At 43.5% G+C, this 20,933-nt stretch overlaps 1 protein-coding gene across 10 annotated transcripts in view; it reads right to left on the bottom strand.

Moving 5' to 3' along the window:
- The window catches only part of NCOA6 (nuclear receptor coactivator 6), a 113,729-nt gene extending 95,989 nt beyond the window's left edge, over window positions 1-17,740 (bottom strand). For 7 of the 10 annotated variants that reach the window (XM_063633591.1, XM_063633594.1, XM_063633595.1 and 4 more), the window contains exon 1: window positions 17,525-17,739. The gene's annotated coding sequence lies outside the window, so the exon portion shown is untranslated. Of the gene's footprint in view, window positions 1-1,850; window positions 1,921-17,524 lie in introns of all 10 variants that reach the window. The other 3 variants (XM_063633593.1, XM_055265893.2, XM_063633592.1) reach the window with 2 other exon arrangements.
- Between the last annotated feature and the right edge of the window lie 3,193 nt (window positions 17,741-20,933).

Raw genomic sequence — 20,933 nt, 5'->3', positions numbered from 1 at the left:
AGCTCCGCCTCCCAGATTCACGCCATCCTCCTGCCTCAGCCTCCCAAGTGGCTGGGACTACAGGTGCCTGCCACCAGGCCTGGCTAATTTTTTGTAGTTTTAATAGAGACGGGGTTTCACCGTGTTAGCCAGGATGGTCTCGATCTCCTGACCTCATGATCTGCCCTCCTCGGCCTCCCAAAGTGCTGGGATTACAGGCGTGAGCCACCGTGCCTGGCCTTTTTTTGTTTAGTTTTTGTTTTTTTGTAGAAACAGTACCTTGCTGGCGGGGCCTGGTGGCTCATGCCTGTAATCCCAGCACTTTGGGAGGCCGACGAGGGTGGATCACATTAAGTCGGGAGTTCGAGATCATCTTGGCCAACACGGTGAAACCCCGTCTCTACTAAAAATACAAAAATTAGCTGGGTGTGGTGGCAGGCACCTGTAGTTCCAGCTACTCGGGAGGCTGAGGCACGAGAATCGCTTGAACCCGGGAGGTGGAGGTTGCAGTGAGCCAAGATGGCACCACTGTACTCCAGCCTGGTAACAGAGAGAGACTCTGTCTCAAAAAGAAAAAAAAAAAAGAAACAGTGTCTTGCTATGTTGCCCAGGCTGATCTCCAACTCCTGGCCTCAAACAATCCTCCTGCCCTACCTTCCCTGGAACTCTGCCCAGCCAGGATTCTTAAATCAAATCACAGTGCTGGAACTGTGCCCAGCCAGGATTCTTAAATCAAAATATTTTTCCCTCTATTTATAAATATTTATCCATCCAAATATTTACAGGTGGAAAAAAGTCACAGGTCACACAGTGGCCAGTTCTGCTTTAGCTAGCAGTGGTTCCTAAACTTGTCTGTGCTTTTTCTTTTTTTTTTTTTTGAGTCGGAGTTTCGCTCTTGTTGCTCAGGCTGGAGTGCAATGGTGCGATCTTGGCTCACCGTAACCTCTGCCTCCCGGGTTCAAGTGATTCTTCTGCCTCAGCCTCCCGAGTAGCTGAGAGTAAAGGCATGAACCACTACGCCTGGCTAATTTTGTATTTTTAGTAGAGACAGGGTTTCGCCGTGTCAGTCAGCCTGGTCTTGAACCCCCGAACTCAGGTGATCCGCCCGCCTCAACCTCCCAAAGTGCTGGGATTACAGGCGTGAGCCACTGCGCCTGGCCTTGTCTGCACTTTAGATCATCTTGGGATCTTTTAAAAATTCCAAAGTCCAGGCCATACTCTCAAGACAATTAAATCACAATCTGCTGGGGAAGGGAAAGGGACAATGGCATCAGTTTTCCAAGCTCCACAGGTGATTTCAATGTGAAGACAGGTTTGGGAAATCACTGAGCTAGAGTTTTATCTGTGTGATCAAGAAAAAGTTAATTCAAGATGACAGAGAGGCAGCTGAATGAAACCAATTATATACACCTGCCCTTCTCTGAGATCGTAAAGTAGCCTTGATTTCCCCTTGCAAAGTTATGAATTCTGAAAACATCAGAGAGAAGGCCAAACAAATGCTTATTTTTCTTTTTGGATTTATCCATGCCTCCATTCGCCTCCAGAATTATGGACAAGTGAGAAATTCACCTTTTCATCTTTTCTTGGTACTTTTCATGGAACCAATAAAGAATTCTGCCATATTACATGTCTTCAACATAACTAATAAGACATGACTTGAATGCTTTTTTATTAAGCAGACCTTATTTAATTTAGTCAGTTTTGATCCAATCCACATGCCAAATGCAGCTTGCCAAAGTAAAATACCCTATGGACATTAGGATCAAAATGCCTCCCTTTTAAAAAGTAAAGTCTATTTGTAATCCAATCCTTTAAGTTGAAATTAGGCCTTTTATAAATTGAATTTCATGTATTCTACAGAATCAACAGACCTGCTTAAGAACTCTCTGACCACTCTCAGAAAAGTTAGTCAGTAGGACCCCTCTCCATTCCTCCCAGGACCTAGACAAAAAAGAAAAAGGGCAAGAGGAAGAAGAGAAACATCAGAAGAAAAGACTAAATATAAACCCTTATAAACCTATTCAAAATAAATTTTTGTGATTGGCCAAATTCCTTCTCTCTACCACTGTTTCTGCTAATTTTACTTAGAAAGAGTTGTAAAAGGCCAGGTGCTGTGGCTCACGCCTGTAATCCCAGCACTTTGAGGAGCCAAGGTGGGTGAATCACCTGAGGTAAGGAGTTCGAGACCAACCTAACCAACATGGCGAAACCCCATCTCTTAAAAATAAAAAAAATTAGCCAGGCATGGTGGCGCACTCCTGTAGTCACAGCTACTCAGGAGGCTGAGGCAGGAGAATTGCTTGAACCTGGGAGGCAGAGGTTGCAGTGAGTGGAGATGGCACCACTGCACTCCAGCCTGGGTGACAGAGCTAGACTGTCTCAAAAAAAAAAAAAAAGAGTTGTAAAAGAAAGATGACCTATCTACAATCTCTAGTCCAGTGGCTTTTATTAAGGAAAGCTTATAATCATCAAAGAGGCTCAATATACTTTTGAAATACCACAGTAGTGGTTACACAAGTGTGTTAATTTTATAATTCATTAATCTTATAATTTGTGTGCTTTTCTTTGTATGTTACACATCAATTAACACATTTTTACAATAGATACATTTGTCCTGGGCACAATCTCTGAAAGATTCTAAGCAAGCAGGTATCAGAAATAGTCAAGGTTACATGATTTGTCCTAGGTCACAGATATAGTTAGCTACAAATGAAGTCCTTCATATCATTTTCCTACTCTTTCTGTTATAAATTGTAAATATGTTATTATTATACTTTTTAACATTACTTTCCTACTTACACTATGAAAAAAATATTACAAGTGAGAACTGCAAAAACAAGCAAACAAGTAAACAGAAAACACACGTCCTGGGTTCATAACTGTGCACTATTGAAGCTGTTGTACCATCCATATGAGGAAATTAAATAAAGCCTAACGCCCGTGCAACTATTTATTTTTTTCTTTTTTTTTTTTGTTTTTGAGATGGAGTCTCGCTCTGTCGCCCAGGCTGGAGTGCAGTGGCGCAATCTTGGCTCACTGCAAGCTCCGCCTCCCGGGTTGACGCCATTCTCCTGCCTCAGCCTCTGGAGTAGCTGGGACTACTGGCGCCCGCCACCACATCCAGCTAATTTTTTTGTATTTTTAGAAGAGTCGGGGTTTCACCGTGGTCTCGATCTCCTGACCTTGTGATCTGCCCACCTCGGCCTCCCAAAGTGCTGGGATTACAGGCGTGAGCCACCGTGCCCGGACTCTGAGCAACCATTTAACCTCAATATCCTTTTTAAAATGCTTTCAATGTAGACATATGTCAAACTATTAGTAGTAAAATCAACTGTGTACCTCTTCAGATAGACTAGCATTATTTTTGATATGGAAATATAGGGTGATAGAATGGAAAAAGGGCTAGGCTGAGCATGGCAGAGTGGGTTTTAGTCATGGCTGTCCCATAAAGTTGTTTTATGATTTAGGGCAGGACATAAATCTCTCTGGTCTAAGAGTATTAAAATGAGAGGATGGAACACCAGAGCTAGGACTAAACAGAATCTCAGGTTCCTTCCAGGTTTAAGAAAACTCAAGGACTATTTAACAACAACAACAACAACAACAACAACAACAAATATATATATATACATATATATATATGCCTTTAAAATGCATTTTACAAATGATTATCTCTATTCAAATATGTTTAAAGTAGCTTTGTAAAATAAAAATACTAGAATTCTTCTGGCACCTGCTTCATAAATACAAGCATATTCTTCAGCTTGTATCAAATGCAAACCTCTCATCTGTTGTTTAGGTGCAACAACCTCTCCCTCTCAGTTGGCTAATAATAACATTGTTGATTCTTTATCATCACGAGACTCTTTTGCCTGCATTTAAAAAACTTCATATTATGAATCAATTTCAGATTTACAGAACATGAGTTATTTTTATGAGAAATATGTATCTCTCAATATGTAACAGAAGTCTCTCTTAATTTCTAATCTATTGTAATTTGAAAACTTTCGATGGATGCATTTATTTGACTACCCTTTACCAACTGCCTACTCGCACTCTGCTAGGCACTTTCCTGCTCCTGAAGTTACTATATAAGAAACCGCAGGAGAATGGCGTGAACCCGGGAGGCGGAGCTTGCAGTGAGCCGAGATTGCGCCACTGCACTCCAGCCTGGGCGACAGAGCGAGACTCCGTCTCAAAAAAAAAAAAAAAAAGAAACCAAAAAAACTGTGGAATGGTTAATTGAAACAACATTATTTCATGAATGCCTCAATCTGAATATTACACTTATGGTACCTAAAAAATTAAGTTGGCCTTGTAACCACATAACTTTAAATGTTTCAGGATAACTTATAAGACATTGTTAAAGTGTCTAAATAAACAGTTAAATGCCCACTGTTAAAGACAATTTGCCTAGGCATAACTATTATAAGATCCAATTTCATCCTCCCTATACCCTTTCATGAGGTCCTTATAAAACTGTTCATGGTGGCCGGGCACGGTGGCTCATGCCTGTAATCCCAGCACTTTGGGAGGCCGAGGCGGGAGGATCACAAGGTCAAGAGATCGAGACCAGCCTGGCCAACATGGTGAAACCCTGTATCTACTAAAAATACAAAAAGAAATTAGCTGAGCGTGGTGATATGTGCCTGTATTCCCAGCTACTTGGGAGGCTGAGGCAGGAGAATCTGTTGAACCTGGGAGGCAGAGGTTGCAGTGAGCCGAGATCGCGCCACTGCACTCCAGCGTGGCGACAGATGGAGACTCTGGCTTAAAAAAAAAAAACTATTTCATGCTTCTTATTCTCAGGTCTGGGGCTCCCAAGGGAAAATTTGTGCAGCTCTCCAGCCAAATCAGAGAAACTTAATGCTCTGAAAGGATCAACAAAATGCCTGTCAAGGCGATTGGCATTTCAATACGACAACCCTGGTTTGCTCTTGGTAGGGATAATAGATAATTTAAGGGATTAGGGAATATTAACATTAATTTTTAAACTTCAATCCTAACTTCTTAGTACAAGAAACAAAAGATAAATTAGTAAAACATGAAACTTGAGATTTCCAAAACCACTCATCCCAACACATACTATAAACATATTATAAACCATAAGTCAGAGGCTCAATGAGATTTTTCCCATCTTGTTACACAAAAAAAAACAAAGAAATAAATCTGTGCCCAAATTGCAACAAAGAGAAAAAAAATTACAAATGAATAATACAAAAACAGAAATAAAATCTAGAAGAGGCCAGGCATGGTAGCTCACGCCTGTAATCCCAGCACTTTGGGAAGCCAAGGCAGGAGGACTGCTTGGCCTACGAGTTTGAGACCAGCCTGGGCAACATAGGGAGACCCCACTTCTACAAAAAAAATTTTAAAATTACGGCCGGTCACAGTGACTCATGCCTATAATCCCAGCACATTGGAAGGCCGAGGTAGGTAGACCACCTGAGGTCAGGGGTTGGAGGCCAGCCTGGCCAACATGGTGAAAACCTGTAACTATTAAAAATATAAAGTTAGCTGAGCATGGTGGAACACCCCTATAATCCCAGCTACTAGGGAGGCAGAAGCAGGAGAATTGCTTGAACCCAGGAGGAGGAGGTTGCAGTGAGCCGAGATAGCACCATTGCACTTCAGCCTGGGAGACAAGAGTGAAACAGCGTCTCAGAAAAAAAAAAAAAAAAAAAGCTGGGCGCAGTGGCTCACACCTGTAATCCCAGCACTTTGGGAGGCCGAGGAGGGTGGATCGCTTTAGGTCGGGAGTTCGAGACCATCTTGGCCAACATGGTGAAACCCTGTCTCTACTGAAAATATAAAAATTAGCCAGGCATCGTGGCGAGCACCTGTAATCCCAGCTACTCGGGAGGCTGAGGCAGGAGAAACGCTTGAACCCACGGGGCAGAGGTTGCAGTAAGCTGAGACTGCACCACTGCATTCCAGCCTGGGCAACAGAGCGAGACTCTGTCTTAAAAAAAAAAAAAATGGGTCATTTTGAAGACAACTGGCAAAACTTACAGACTTAATGTTAGATAATATTAAGAAATTACTGTTTTGTTAGGTGTTAATAATGGTATTGTGTTTATGTAGAAGAATATCCTTACTTGCAGGTGATGTGTGCTAAAATATTAAAGGCATAGTATCATGATATCTTTATTTTTAAAAGGTTTAACGTAATAAACATATCATTAAGCATATGACAACATGTTGAATATAGACGGTGGGTATAAGGGTGGTTCACTGTACTATTATTTCTGGGGCTTTTTGTATGTTTTAAAGTTTTAATAAAACATTTAAAATATCAAAAAAAACCCCACAAAACTGAAGAACTGCTATTATACTAGAAGAAAAAATTTATGAAATTCAATTTTAACTAGTAGCTAGTGGCACTATAAACTGGTAGTTGTTCTAAAGAATAATCTGACAATGTGGCTAAAAAGTGATAGCCTCAGACCTAATCAAATCATTTTAGGGAATATATTCTAAGAAAAAAACTGGAAGAAAAAAAGATTTATAAAAAGATGTTATGGCACTACAATTTAGAATTGTAAAATAGGGCTAGGCATGGTGGCTAACTCCTGTAATCCCAGCACTTTGGGAGGCTGAGGCGGGCAGATCATGAGGTCAGGAGTTCGAGACCAGCCTGGTCAACATGGTGAAATCCCGTCTCTACTGAAAATACAAAAATTAGCCAGGCATGGTGGCGTATGCCTGTAATCCTAGCTACTCAGGAGGCTGAGGTAGGAGAATTGCTTGAACCTGAGAGGTGGAGGTTGCAGTGAGCTGAGATCGCGCCACTACACTCCAGCCTGGGTGACAGAGTAAGACTCCATCTCGGGGAAAAAAAAAATTGTAAAATATAAATAAAAACGAACTGAAAATCACCCAAATGCCAAATAACCAGAGTATTTTAAACTTCGGTTGTTATATATCCATTAAAAATGATAAATATACAGACATGTGGAAAAGTACGTCAATATATTAACAAATGAAAAAAGACTAAAATAACCTTTATATGAATTAAATTTGTAAAGACTGTATGAATATGAAAATGACTCAGATGTTATATATTTGCAGTATTTAAACATAATTTTTTTGTTGTTTCTTGAGACGGAGTCTCGCTCTTGTCACCCAGGCTGAAGTGCTATGGTATGATCTTGGCTCACCGCAACCTCTGCCTCCCAGGTTCAAGCAATTTTCCTGCCTGAGCCTCCCAAGTAGCTGGGATTACAGGCACATGCCACCACACCAGGCTAATTTTTGTATTTTTAGGAGAGACGGGGTTTCACCATGTTGGCCAGGCTGGTCACGAACTCCTGACCTCAGGTGATCCACCCGCCTTGGCCTTGCAAAGTGCTGGGATTACAGGTGTGAGCCACAGTGTACAGCCTTAAACATAATTTTTAAAATTTCATGGGGACACGTGCTATTAGAGAAAGTATAAACAATGCAAATACAAAATCAGGAAGAACTGCCTAGGCACAAATAAAGAAAGCACCTGAGGGCTATTACTGACCACAATTCGAATGAGTATTCACAATTTAAATACAGTACTATCCTGGGCAAGGCCAACATAGGTAGCATTAAAAAGACACAGGCTGACCACAGTGGCTCACGCCTGTAATCCCAGCACTTTGGGAGGCAGGAGTATCGCTTCAACCCAGGAGGTTGAGACTGGCCTGGGCAACATAGGAAGACCCATTCTCTACCAAAAAAAAAAGCCAGGTGACGTGGTGAACACCTGTAGTCCCACGTGTTCACTCAGGAGACTGAGGTAAGAGGATCACTTGAGCCTGGGAGGTTGAGGCTGCAGTGAGCCATGATCACACCACTGCACTCCAGCCTGGGTGACAAAGCAAGATTCTATTTTTTTTTCTTAAATAATAATTAAAAAATAAAAAGACACAGAAAAAGAGCATATCATTAGCCTGGACAGTACACAGTCTTCCTCAATCCTATTTGTTATTTTAAAACAATACTCAGTTTTCCTCAATTCTTTCCAATATTTTTTAAAATTATGGAAAAACTGAAGAAGTTTCAGAGAAAAACCAAGAGGTAAAGAATAGAATGGAAAAGAGGTAATTTTGAAGAATGGTTTGAAATCAAATGAAGTGTGACATGACTATTAACATTGAAATATCCATGGGGAGGCTTTTGAATGGAGACCCTGAAAAGCTGATGTATCTCTCAATGCCCACAGATGACTTACCAAGAAGAGAGGGCTAACAAAACCCTCAAAGTTTGTTGTTTTACAGAAGGGAGATTTCTTTACTGTGCTGGCAAAAGTTACTGTCATAGGCAAATGAGGGAGGCTGGGTGTGTTAAGTCATTGACCATTTGTTTTTCTACAGGGTGTTTACTTATCCATGATCACCTGATCATATTAGAATGTCTCTAAAACTTGACTCAGTTACTCAAAGCTTGAATCAATTATCTACCATTTCAAAATTCTGCAGTGCCATCCTGCTCCCACCCACTGGTCACTCAGCAATATTCAAATGTCTTAGAGCTGGCATCCAGGGCCCCAAGAAAGTACGCTGGCTTCACTTCTCCACAACTCCTCAACACACCAGCAAATCAGATTTCTCACTATTTCATTACCTAAATATTCCTTACATTTTCCTATGTCCATCGTTCCTTTGGTTACTCTCTCCTTAACCCCATTTGTTGCAATCTTACCTTTCCATTTTAATAAATTTTAATTTAATGCCTCTATGTTATCTCAAACACTACCTATTATGTGTTGACTTGTGCCCCCCAATCCCGTCCCTGCCAAATATGTTAGTCCTAACTCTCAGTACTTCAGAACGTGACCTGATTTGGAAACAGAGTCTCTGCAGAGGTAATCAATTAAGATGAAGTTACTCCTACTGGAGTAGGGTGGGACCTACTAGTGACCTTATAAGGGAAATTTGGACACAGAGACACACAGGGAAAACACCATGTGACAACAGAGGCAAAGATTGGAGTAATGCAGCTACAAGCCAAGGAGCACCAAGAATTGATGGAAGCCTCAGCCTCCTGAGTAGCTGGGATTAGACGCACATGCCAGCACACCTGGCTAATTTTTGTATTTTTAGTAGAGATGGGGTTTTACCATGTTGGCCAGGCTGGTCTCAAACTTCTGAACTCAACTGATCCACCCACCTTGGCCTCCTAAAGTGTTGGGATTACAGGCGTGAGCCAGCTACTTGGGAGGCTGAGGCAGGAGAATCACTTGAACCTGGGAGGCAGAGGTTGCAGTGAGCGAAGCTGACGCCACTGCACTCCAGCCTGGGCAAGGGAGTGAGATGCTGTCTCCAAAAAAAAAAAAAAAAAAAAAGCAGCAAAGCAGCTGGGTGCAGTGGCTCACACCTGCAATCCCAGCACTTTGGGAGGCCGAGGCAGGTGGATCACCTAAGGTCAGGAGTTCGAGACCAGCCTGACCAATATGGTGAAACCCCGTCTCTACCAAAACTACAAAAAAATTAGCTGGGCGTGGTGGCAGGTGCCTGTAGTCCCAACTACTCAGGAGGCTGAGACAGGAGAATCACTTGAACCCAGGAGGCAGAGGTTGCAGTGAGCCAAGATCTCACCACTGCACTCCAGCCTGGGCAACAGAGTGAGACTCCATCACAAAAAAAAAAGCAAAAGAAAAAGAAAATGTACATAAATGGGTACTATGGAACTGACATTCAACAGATTCAATGTCAGTAAAGGAGCTGATTAATGGGAACTTTTGTTGCCTTTGTGTGTGTGTGGGAGGGGTTGCAGCTGGTTAATGCTAAATACAAACTGAAATATCTACTTAAAGTATGAATACCCTCTGAATTTGGTGTTAATTAATATTAACTGATAATGAATATTATAACTGACATTAAATACACAATTCATCACAAGGTAAAGGTATGGTCCTGGCCTCCTGCTTTATAGAGTTTGTATATCAAATAAAGCATATGACCAACTCTAGGGATGCATTCCTCCTTCCATCAAAGCCATAGTACTTCATTTGTGTATACATCTAAATATAACTCTAGTTATTTACTAATTAACTCAGAACGTTTACTGAGCTCCTAGGCAGCCACTCTATGTCCTTTTTAGAATAAGGTGAGGTAGAAAAAGATCACATTTAAAAAAATAAATGAATATACCAGACATCAAAATAGGCAGACACTGGAGCTGAAGGGAGGGAAGGGGGAAGGCAGAGACAGACACCAGCCCAGTCCTAAAGGAGCACCCACCCAATCTAGTGAGAAGTAAGAGAGTAAACTAGTTCCATATCTCTCCTTTCTCCCCGTGCTGATCCTACACTTCACAATCAGGCTTCCTTTCCTAACGTACAGCTTTCATCACATCACTGGCAAAAAACATTTGACGACTTCCCACTATCTAGTCAATCAAGTTCAAACTTCCCAGCTTGGAATAGAAATGGGTATTCAAAGCCTTCCGTGATTTGATTATATGGTATGCAGAGATTACGAAGACAGGCTTTGAAATTAGACTACCTGGACTCAAATACTTTCTGTATCAATTGTTAGCTCTCTTCCTCATTTTGTAAGTAAAAAGGGATTAAAAACTAGTGCCTACCTCATCAGGTTGTTGTAAGGATTAAATAAAATGCTACTTATGAAATGCTTAGCACATTATCTTGCAAATAGTAAGCATGCAACAAATGTGAGCCATTGGCCAGGCACATGGCTTGTGCCTATAATCCTAGTAATTTGGGAGACCAAGGCAGGAGATCACTTGAGCCCGGGAATTAAAGACTGCAATGAGTTATAATCACGCCACTGCACTCCGGCCTGGGCAACAGAGTAAGACCCTGGTTCTATTTAAAAACAAAACAAAACAAAAAACCCTACCCAAAGAACACTGGGGGAAAAAAAAGCCACTACTACTATTAATTTTTTTAAGCTTTATTTATTTTAGGTTTTATTTTATCTATTATTGTTACTGTTGTTCATCTCCATTTCCAGCCTTAATTCCAACAACACCCTTATAACAATCCTGTTCTCCAAGCAAAGTGGACTCTTTACCATCTCCTAAATGTGCTTATGCTTTCACTCAGCCTGGAAAATACAGCACTGTCTCATCTCCAAGTATTAAGATACTAACTATTCTTGGCAGCTTCATTCACAGGCCACCTCTTTCAGGTACCGTTCTCTAGTATCCCAGCTCCATAACACATTACAGACATTCCTCAGCATACAAACCTTGGCTAGATTCATCTTGGTATCTTGCAGAGTTCTAGCCAGTTTCCAGAATACATGGTAGGGCTCAATAAATGTTTGAGAAAATAATGCCTATATTTCCTTTCTCATCCAACCACTCTCGGACAACAGCTCCACATTACAAGTAAAAAGAGTTCTTCTATAGTATTTCATAAAGCTGGCCAGCTAATTTTCTATCACCAATGTAGTAATTTCTAATACAGTACCTAATACATAGTAGATGCCTAAATATTCAAGGAGCTAAGCTGAATTTCACCTCATCTTTTAATTTCATTTATCATTCCATTCATGATGATCAAGTATGGCTCATCCTTAGAAATAGATTTTAGTATTTACTTGCCCACAAACTCATCTGTCAATTTCTGGCCATCCTCCCCCTATCCCAATATGTCATTTACTGGTTTGGGGGAGACAATATTCAAAACCTCAGTAAAGTAAGAATCAGAAAATTAAATGTCTACAGGACCATAAAAATAAAGAGCAAAGCAAGATAGCAGGGCAGACTATGGAGAACTAGGAAACACATCCCACCTAAAAGTTTCAGCTGGTTACTGCTGTAAGTGAATATGGGCTTGCTGTTGACAGATCTTCCAATTTTTCAAGGTTAAGTCAGAAACTCAGACGTCTGTGTACATTTTTAAGACATTAAAAATATTGTGTAAACCAAACAAAATATATATACAGGTCAAATCCAACCACAGGTTGCCAGTTTGCAACCTCTGCTACAGAAGTTCTCTGCAAAAGTGATGGCGTGAGAAGAGTTTTTTCCCAGCAGATAATCTAAGGCAGTCCCTAAAACTAGCTCCTTGGAAGCATCTCCTGCAACACTTAGCCCAACTCTCAACCATTCTGATTGACCTGAAAACCAAATTAATTTGGCAATTTAATTGGGCAAAATGAGCCCCTACTCTGTGCCAGGTGCTGAGGAATCAGAAATGAACAGTAGTGCTAAAGAACAGCTAATATTTTTTGAGCATGTTCTAGGTGCCAAGCACTGTTTTACACGTTACGTATATTGACTCATTTAATCCTCACAAAACCCTATGAGATTACTATCATCCTTAAAGACTGAGGCGCAATGAGGTTTTATTTGTCCAAGGTCACACAATCAGCAAGCAGCAGTGCTTAATAAGGACCTCAGACAGACTCCACCAAAAAGAGCTCACAATTTAAAAGCAAGCGCCATTCAATAAATGATGCTGGGGTCACTGGTTATACATAGGGAAAAAAAATGAAACTGGACCCTACCTTACACTACACATAAGAATCCATTCCAGATACATTAAAGATCTAACCATTGAAAACAACAGTAGGGATTCCAGAATATAAAGAATAATTGCAGGCTGGGCACGGTAGCTCACACCTGTAATCCCAGCACTTTGGGAGGCTGAAGCAGGTGGACTGCTTGAGCTCAGGAGTTCGAGACTAGCCTGGGCAACATGGCGAAACCCCGTTTCTACAAAAAATGCAAAAAGTAGCAGGGCATGGTGGCACATGCCTGTGGTCTCAACTGGCATAGGAGGTGGGAGGGTTGCTTGAGCCCAGGAGGTTGAGGCTGCAGTGAGCCGAGATCGTGCCACTGCACTCCAGCCTTGGCGACAGAGCGAGACCCTGCCTCAGAACAAAGAATAACTGCAAATCTTTAAGGAAAAGATTGATAAGTTGACACTAAAATTCAGAACTTTTTAACAAATGACACCTTAAAACAGATTTTTTAAAATAAGCAACAGGCCAGGGGCAGTGGCTCACGCCTGTAATCCCAGCACTTTAGGAGGCCAAGATGGGTGGATCACTTGAGGTCAGGAGTTTGAGACCAGCCTGGCCAACATGATGAAACCCCATCCCTACTAAAAACACAAAAATTAGCCAGGTGTGGTGGCACATGCCTGTAGTCCCAGCTACTTGGGAGGCTGAGGCAAGAGAATCACTTGAACCTGGGAGGCGGAGGTTACAATGAGCTGAGATGGCATTACTGCACTCCAGCCTGGGCGACAGAACAAGACTTCATCTTAAAAAAAAAAAAAAAAAATTAAAATAAGTAAGAAACTGGGAAATGACATCTGTAATACCTACCAACAACAAAGGATTAATAATCAGAATATATAAAGAAATCTTTTGTAAAAGACAACCCAATAAGAAAAATGGCAAAACAAGCCCGAGCATTATCTAATCTGTGTAAAGCTGGCACTACCACAGTTACCACACAGTACACTCCAGAACAATAGACCTTGCCATCACTGACTGATATAAATATTCAAGGGTCTGTGTTATGCTGCAGGTACACAGAGCATGGGTAATCCAGCCCAAAGGGCAGAGCCAAGATGTTTATTCATTCTCCATCATCATATAGACATTGGATGGCAAATTAGAGGTTGAACATCCAACACTAAGACACATAGATCAGGGGTTGGCAAAGGTTTCTGTAAAGAGTATTTCCATCTTTGTGAGCTGACACAACACATCTCTGTCACAACTACTTAACTCTGCTATTGGTACCACAAAAGAAGGTATGGACAATACATAAATAAATGAGTGTGGCTGTGTTCCAATAAAACGTTATTTACAAAAACAGATCGTGGGCCAGATTTGACCTACGGACCACAGTTTGTCAACCCCTGACATAGATAGTTGTGTTTTTTCTACACTATAGGTAGGATACTTCCCAGGTTTTCCCGTCTTTTATGTCTGCTGACACCTCTGATTTCCTTAACCAAAAACTACACCACACTTGACAGCTTTGCAATGGTTTCCAAAACTCTATCACTCTGCCAAATAAACCTTTTCGCCCTTATTATCAATGAGAATTCTCTCCTCATTTTCCTTTCACTTTTTTAAACATCTTTGACAGCCACCACCCCAAACCAGAAATCTAAAAAACTCCCCCTAAGCCACTCACAATGTCAATAATCAACACCTGCAAATTCTAACTCCGCTCAAGGCCCACAGCCTCTTAGTTCAGATCCTCATTACTTCTAACTCTGCTCAATGCCCACAGTCTCTGCCTTAGTTCAGATCTTCATTACCTCTCTGGTCTTTGGTCTACCCTCCTTCCAAAGAACATCCATTTATCTCCTAGAAATTAAACCTCCACCACATACTCCCCTTCTTGAAGATCTTGAATGCCTCTCTCAGCTAAGGATTCAGTCCAAACTCCTTAGCAAGGTCCTTCACAACCAGGTTCCTAACATGGTCTTCCTAGTCTCATCTCTGGCCACGCTTTCACACACATTCTATGCTCCAGCCACATTCAGTTATTAATACATTCCCCGAAAACGTGTCTTTACCTGAAAGGCCCTTCTCTCCATTTCACTGGCAAACTTTTATCTTTTAGGACACATCTCAAATGTCACTCCTTCACAACACCTTCCCTGATTCTTTGAGCAGAGACACACCCATCTCCGTGTCATTATAGCGTTGAATAACTCTTCTTTGGCATTGACCATCCTGAACTATGATTGTTCACATATCTACTTCACTCATGGGGCTGCATACCCAAAGTGAAGTGACTCTGCCTTAAAAACCTCTGAATCTACACAGCCCAGCATAATGCTTGACATGCAGCAGATGCCTTGAGGCACAGTAAATGTTTGCTGAATGGAAGACATGCCTGGTAGTGGGAGCAGGGTTTCTTAACCTGGGCTTCATAGACAGGAGTCTATAGATAGGACTTCAGTGGGGCTTGTGAACTTGGATAGGGAGAAAAAAATCTCTTTTACTAACTTCTAACTGAAAATTACCATTCTATTCAAATACGAGTGTAGGTAACATACCATTCTAGTATTAGCAGTATCTGTGACTCTGTAACAACAGAAATCTCAAATATCTTTATATCATACTACAGTCATTGCATATAATCTTGAAGTAGCCTTTATGCGCATCATGTCTTTGAAATTATAATTATCGGATCCATCACTAAATCTGATTTCTTAATGTGCTGATAAGCAAGTATATGCATATTAGATTTGTATACTTTGGAAACTATATTTTAATATAATTGGTGTTCCTTATAATTCAATGTACTTTATTTTATACAATTAAAAAATATTATTCTGAAAGGGGTCCATGGCATAGATAAGGTCAGGTCTTCCTGCATTAGAAAAACCCAGAATAGGCTGGGCACGGTGGCTCACGCCTGTAATCCAAGCACTTTGGGAGGCCGAGGTGGGCAGATCACTTGAGCTCAGGAGTTCAAGACCAGCCTGGGCAACATGTTGAAACCCCATCTCTACAAATAAAAAAGAAAAAAAAAGAAAAGAAAAACCCAGAACAAGTGAATTGTGTTGCTGTATATACACATGGTATTGACAGTCTTATTTTATACATGCCCGCATAATCTTTTTGTTCATTAATTCTCTTTGATTATATGGGGCCCTGGACCTATTTTCCATGACTAATTTGCTTATTTCCTTCAGAACACTCCCACAGCCCATGAGAACTTTGAATTCTTCTCTAACACGATCCAACTTCAATTAACAAAATAGAGACTCCGGGTCTCTACAATTTTTCACTTTTCTTTTTCAGGATTTTGTGTTCCTTTGTAGTAAACACCTAGAAGAGAAGGAGCATCTCTTCTTTTTTTTTCTTTAGACAGTGTCTTGCTCTGTCGCCCAGGCAGGAATGTCATGGAATGACCATAGCATGGCTCATTGCAGCCTTGACCTCCCAGGCTCAAGCGATCCTCCCACCTCAGCCTCCTTAGTAGCTGGGACTACAAGTACAAGCCACATCAGGTGGCTAATTTTAAAAATTTTTTTTGTACAGATAGGGTCTGCCAGCTCCTGGGCTCAAGCAACCCTCCCGCCTTGGCCTCCCAAAGTGTTGGGATTACAGGCGTGAGCCACTGTGGCTGGCCGGAGCACCTCTTAAAACTCTATAAAGTTAGAAGGTCTCAAAGACAACTTCTTTGCACAATTAGAGATGAACCAGGAAATACCAAATAACTGGCTGCCTATTACTTTTTTGTATTCCCTTCAGCCTTTGTATTGCCACACTCATTATAGGAACGAAACAAATTTAATAGTTATCTGGTATAGATTGTTATGCTTCATTTCTTGTTGTTTTTGTTTGTTTGCTTTTAGTTTCATCACAAGAATGTTATGCTTCATTTCTTAACACCTTTCTCCCAGCCAGCAAATTCCTTTAAGGCAATGTGTTTAGTGAGGAAGCAGCCAACCATTTCCAGCAGCCCCTCTGCCACTAACTTGTAAGATCTTGAAAAGTCAACTTTACCTTTCTATGTTTCAGCTAAAATCACTACCTGATTTGAAATCTTTACTTGATCTCTCAGGCTTTTGTAGTTTTTATACATTCGCTCTTCTTCACCATTTTACTGGCTTCAATAATGCCTTTCTGATGACCTCTCCAGGTGATTCTGCTCTTAAGCTGTGGGCTGTCCCCTTCCAGGGAAGACACCTTGGGTCACCGCCCCCAAACAGCCAGGTCCCTCCTTTTAAAGACACACACAACTCCCTAAGTTGATAAAGGTTCTCTCCTTTCTTGCCAACCAGTTCCACTCTCTGTGCCTCTTTTGCCGGCCAGCTCCTGCACCCAAACCTCAGTCTCCCTTTGTCCCCCCTTTCTCTCATCAAACACCTCCTTTTTCCTGTTGCTTCCCCCAACAGGGGGTGGAGGATGCTTGGGACATAAGTCTTCAGAGCCTTGGGAGTTATACAGCTTTCCAATTCAGCCCCAGTACCCCAAGGACTGCCCCAATCTGATACCAGCGTCTGTACCCAAAGGGCCCTCATTCCTCATCACCTCCTGCCCTCCCAGCAAAGAACTGCTCCAGCCCTGACAGCCTGAACTTGGCCCCCATGCCTCCACCCCAATCCCCAGGTCCTACCTGCACTAGGGCTCTAACACCGCGTTAAGGCCTAACCCAGTTCCACGTCCTGCCATCCTCTCAGCCCACAGACCCCAATCCTGGTTCCTTTCGGACCCAGTGTTCCTTCTCCGCGACCCTGACCACGACCCCACGACCGGCTCCCGCCTGTTCCCCAGGCCTGGAGCGCCACCCCGTGCAGACCCCGGCCAGCCCTGCACTCCCTCAGTACACCGGCCCCCGCGCCCAGCACCCTCCCCACCCGGCCGGGCCGCCGCTCCCTCCAGCGCCCCCGCCCGCAGGCCTGGGGCCCGCTCCCCAACATGGCGACGGGGACACAAGCGCGGCGGGCGGGGCGGCTCCGGGCCGGGCCCGCACTCAGACCGTGCCACTCGGTCGCCCGGCGCCATTTTTCCGCGCCGGGCCCGGGCGGCGCCTCCTCCCCGCGAAGCCAGCCCGACAAGGACCGCGGACGCCTGGCGGGCCCACCCCTTACGGGCCCGCGCCGCCGTCGCCTCACCTGAGCGCGGCCCCGGCCCTCCCGGGCGGGCCTTGGAGCGCCGGCCCGGGCCGTGCGTGCCCGCCGCCCTCCGTGCGTCCGTCCGTCAGTCCTCGCGTGCGCCCGTCTGTCCGGCCGCCCGCGCCCGGCCGCCCGCAGCCCGACCCGGCAGGGCCTCACGGAGCCGGCGGGGAGGGGGATGGGCCGGACCGGGCCGGGGAGGGAGGGGGAGGGAGGGAGAGAGGGAGGGAGCGCGAGAGGGGGCGGGGCGGACTCGAGGGGCGGGGCATTGCCCACATGACCAGATGTCCCCGGGAGCGCGAGGTGGAGCGCGCGGCAGCTCGCTTCGGTGCTGAGTACCTAGTGCTGGGATCTCGTGGGTCTCTGTCGGCTTCCCAGAGCTATTCTCTTGCCAGTGAGTCCCGCTTCGGAAGCACACACTGCACAGCCTTTTGCGAGCGCTCTGAGTATCCTTGGACATGGCAACTCCAAGCCTCAGTTTACCCATCCGAAATATGGGGAAAATCATAGTGCTTGTGAAGAGCAAATGGAGGTAGGCATGGAAAGCACTTGTCACCGTGCCTGACACATACTGTCTAATAATAAGCTTAATGGGATATAGATAAAAGCTTTCATTATTATTTGCCTTTAAATCCCTCTCTTCTTTTTCCCATCATTACCTCCCTAGCAAGCTAAAATGCTCAGTAAATAGAATTATTGATCGAACGAGTGTGGCCCCTCCCCTCTTCCCAAACGTAGAAAGGCCTCCTCAGCACTGGACTTGATGTCTGTCATACAGGCCTGGATTCATATCTGGCTTTCACTCTTTTTTTTAAATTTTTTGTTTTCTTTTTTCCCACACTACACTGATGTATTTTTTAAATTTTTGTAAGTACGTAGTAGGTGAATATATTTATGGGGTACATGAGATTTTGACACAGGCATGCACTGTGTAATAATCACATCGTGGTAAATGGGGTATCTAGCAACTCAAGCATTTATCCTTTGTGTTACAAACACCCCAATTATACTCTAGTTATTTTAAAATGTACAAGTAAATTGTGTGTGTGTGTGGTTTTTGTTTTTTTGTTTTTTGTTTTATTTTTGTTTTTTTGAGACGGAGTCTCACTGTCCTCCAGGCTGGAGTGCAGTGGCGCGATCTCAGCTCACTGCAACTTCCGCCTCCTTGGTTCAAGGGATTCTCCTGCCTCAGCCTCCTGAGTAGCCGGTACTACAGGCGCATGCCACCACGCCCAGCTAATTTTTGTATATTTTTTAAGTAGAGATGGGGTTTCACCATATTGGCCAGGCTGGTCAGGATCTCCTGACCTCATGATCCGCCCGCCTCGGCCCCTCAAAGTGCTGGGATTATAGGCGTGAGCCACCGCGCCCGGCCAATTGTTTTTTACTGTAGTCACCTTCTTGTGCTAGCAAATACTAGGTCTTATTCTAACTATTCTTTTGTACCCGTTAATCATTCCCACTTCCCATCTACCTCCCCGTTAACCTTACCAGCCTCTGGTAACCCTCCTTCTATTCTCTATCTCCATGAGTTCAATTGTTTTAATTTTTCGCTCCTGGCCGGGCACGGTGGCTCACGCCTGTAATACTAGCACTTTGGGAGGCCAAGATGGGCGGATCACCTGAGGTCAGGAGTTCAAGACCAGCCTGGCCAACATGGTGAAACCCTGTCTCTACTAAAATACAAAAGCTAGCTGGGCATGATGGCGGGTGCCTGTAATCCCAGCTACTCAGGAGGCTGAGACGGGAGAATCTCTTGAACCTGGGAGATGGTGGTTGCGGTGAGCCGAGCTTGTGCCACTGCACTCCAGCCTGGGCAGCTGAGTGAGACTGTCTCTCAAAAAAATTAAAAAATAAAAAAATTTTTACTCCCACAAATAAGTGAGAACATGTGAAGTTTGTCTTTCTGTGCCTGGCTTGTTTCACGTAACATAATGACCTCCAGTTCCATCCATATTGTTGCAAATGACAGGATCTCTTTTTTTAATGGCGGAATAGTATTCCATTGTGTATATGTACATTTTATTTATCCATTCATCTGTTGATGGACACTTAGGTTGCTTCCAAATCTTGGCTATTGTGAACAGGGCTGCAGTTTACATGAGAGTGCAGATCTCTTCCATACACTGATTTCCTTTCTTTCCGGTGTATACCTAAGAGTGGGATTGCTGGATTGTATGGCAGCTCTCTTTGGCTTTCCGTCTTGATAGCTGTCCTTGCCTCTCTGAACTTGAGCTTGTTCATCTGTAAAATGGGAGTTAGGGGTCTGTTCTGAGTATCACGGGAGATGGAGGATGAGCAGGTGGATTGTAAACTAATTAAACAGATCAGTCCTACTGATCCATAGAAGAAAGGGAGTCAGGAACCGTTTCATTCCATCAGTATTTATTGAGTACACACAGTATGCTTGGACTGGTGTAGTAGATACCCACCATCTTTTCACATTACCCTGACTGCCCTCTAATCTATTTTCCACCCTGCTGTCAGAGTAGTGTTTCTAATGATCAGAAATACGATCATGTCACTACTCTACTTAAAAGTATCTGATGATGGCCAGGTGCAATGGCTCACACCTGTAATCCCAACACTTTGGGAGGCTGAGGCAGGTGGATTGTTTGAGCCCAGGAGTTCGAGACCAGGCTGAGCAACATGGCAAACCCTGTCTCAACAAAAAAATACAAAAATGGCTGGGCTCAGTGGCTCACGCCTGTAATTCCATCACTTTGGGAGGTCGAGGTGGGTGGATCACGTCAGCTCGGAAGTTCGAGACTAGTCTGGGCAACATGGCGAAACCCCATCTCTACTAAAAATACACAAATTAGCTGGGCATGGTGGTGCACACCTGTAGTCCCAGCTACTCAGGAGGCCGAGGCATGAGGCAAGAATCACTTAAGCCGGGAGGTGGAGGCTTCAGTGAGCCGAGATAACATCAGTGCCCTCCTGCCTGGGTGGCAAAGGGAGACCGTGTCTCAAAAAAAACAACAAAAGACAAAAACATAGCAGGCATGGTGCTGCACACCTGTGGCCCCAGCCACTTTGGAGGTTGAGGTGGGAGGATTGCTTGAGCCTGGGAGGTTGAGGCTGCAGTAAGCTGAGATCATATCATTGCACTCCAGCCTGGGCAATAGAGTGAGACCCTGTCTCAAAAAAAAAAAAAAGAATCTGATGGCTCTACATTGCTCTTAAGATCAAGGCCAAATAAATGTTGGCCTCCCCACATCTCTAGATTTATCTCAGGGCCCTCTTCCCCTTTCTCTGGGTTGCAACTACAGTGATATTTCTTACACATTGTTCTCCCTCCCTTCTGAGAACCCTTGCACATGCTGATCCCCCCGCCTGCAATGCTCTCCCCACTTAGATAACTCTCAGTCTTCAGATCCCAGTTCAAACAGGGCTACTCCAAGGATAC

This window comes from Symphalangus syndactylus, chromosome 24 (assembly GCF_028878055.3).
Source record: "Symphalangus syndactylus isolate Jambi chromosome 24, NHGRI_mSymSyn1-v2.1_pri, whole genome shotgun sequence".
NCBI classification, from domain to species: Eukaryota; Metazoa; Chordata; class Mammalia; order Primates; family Hylobatidae; genus Symphalangus; species Symphalangus syndactylus.
Note: the sequence above shows the minus strand (reverse complement) of the source record. Positions and strands in the feature narration are given on the sequence as shown.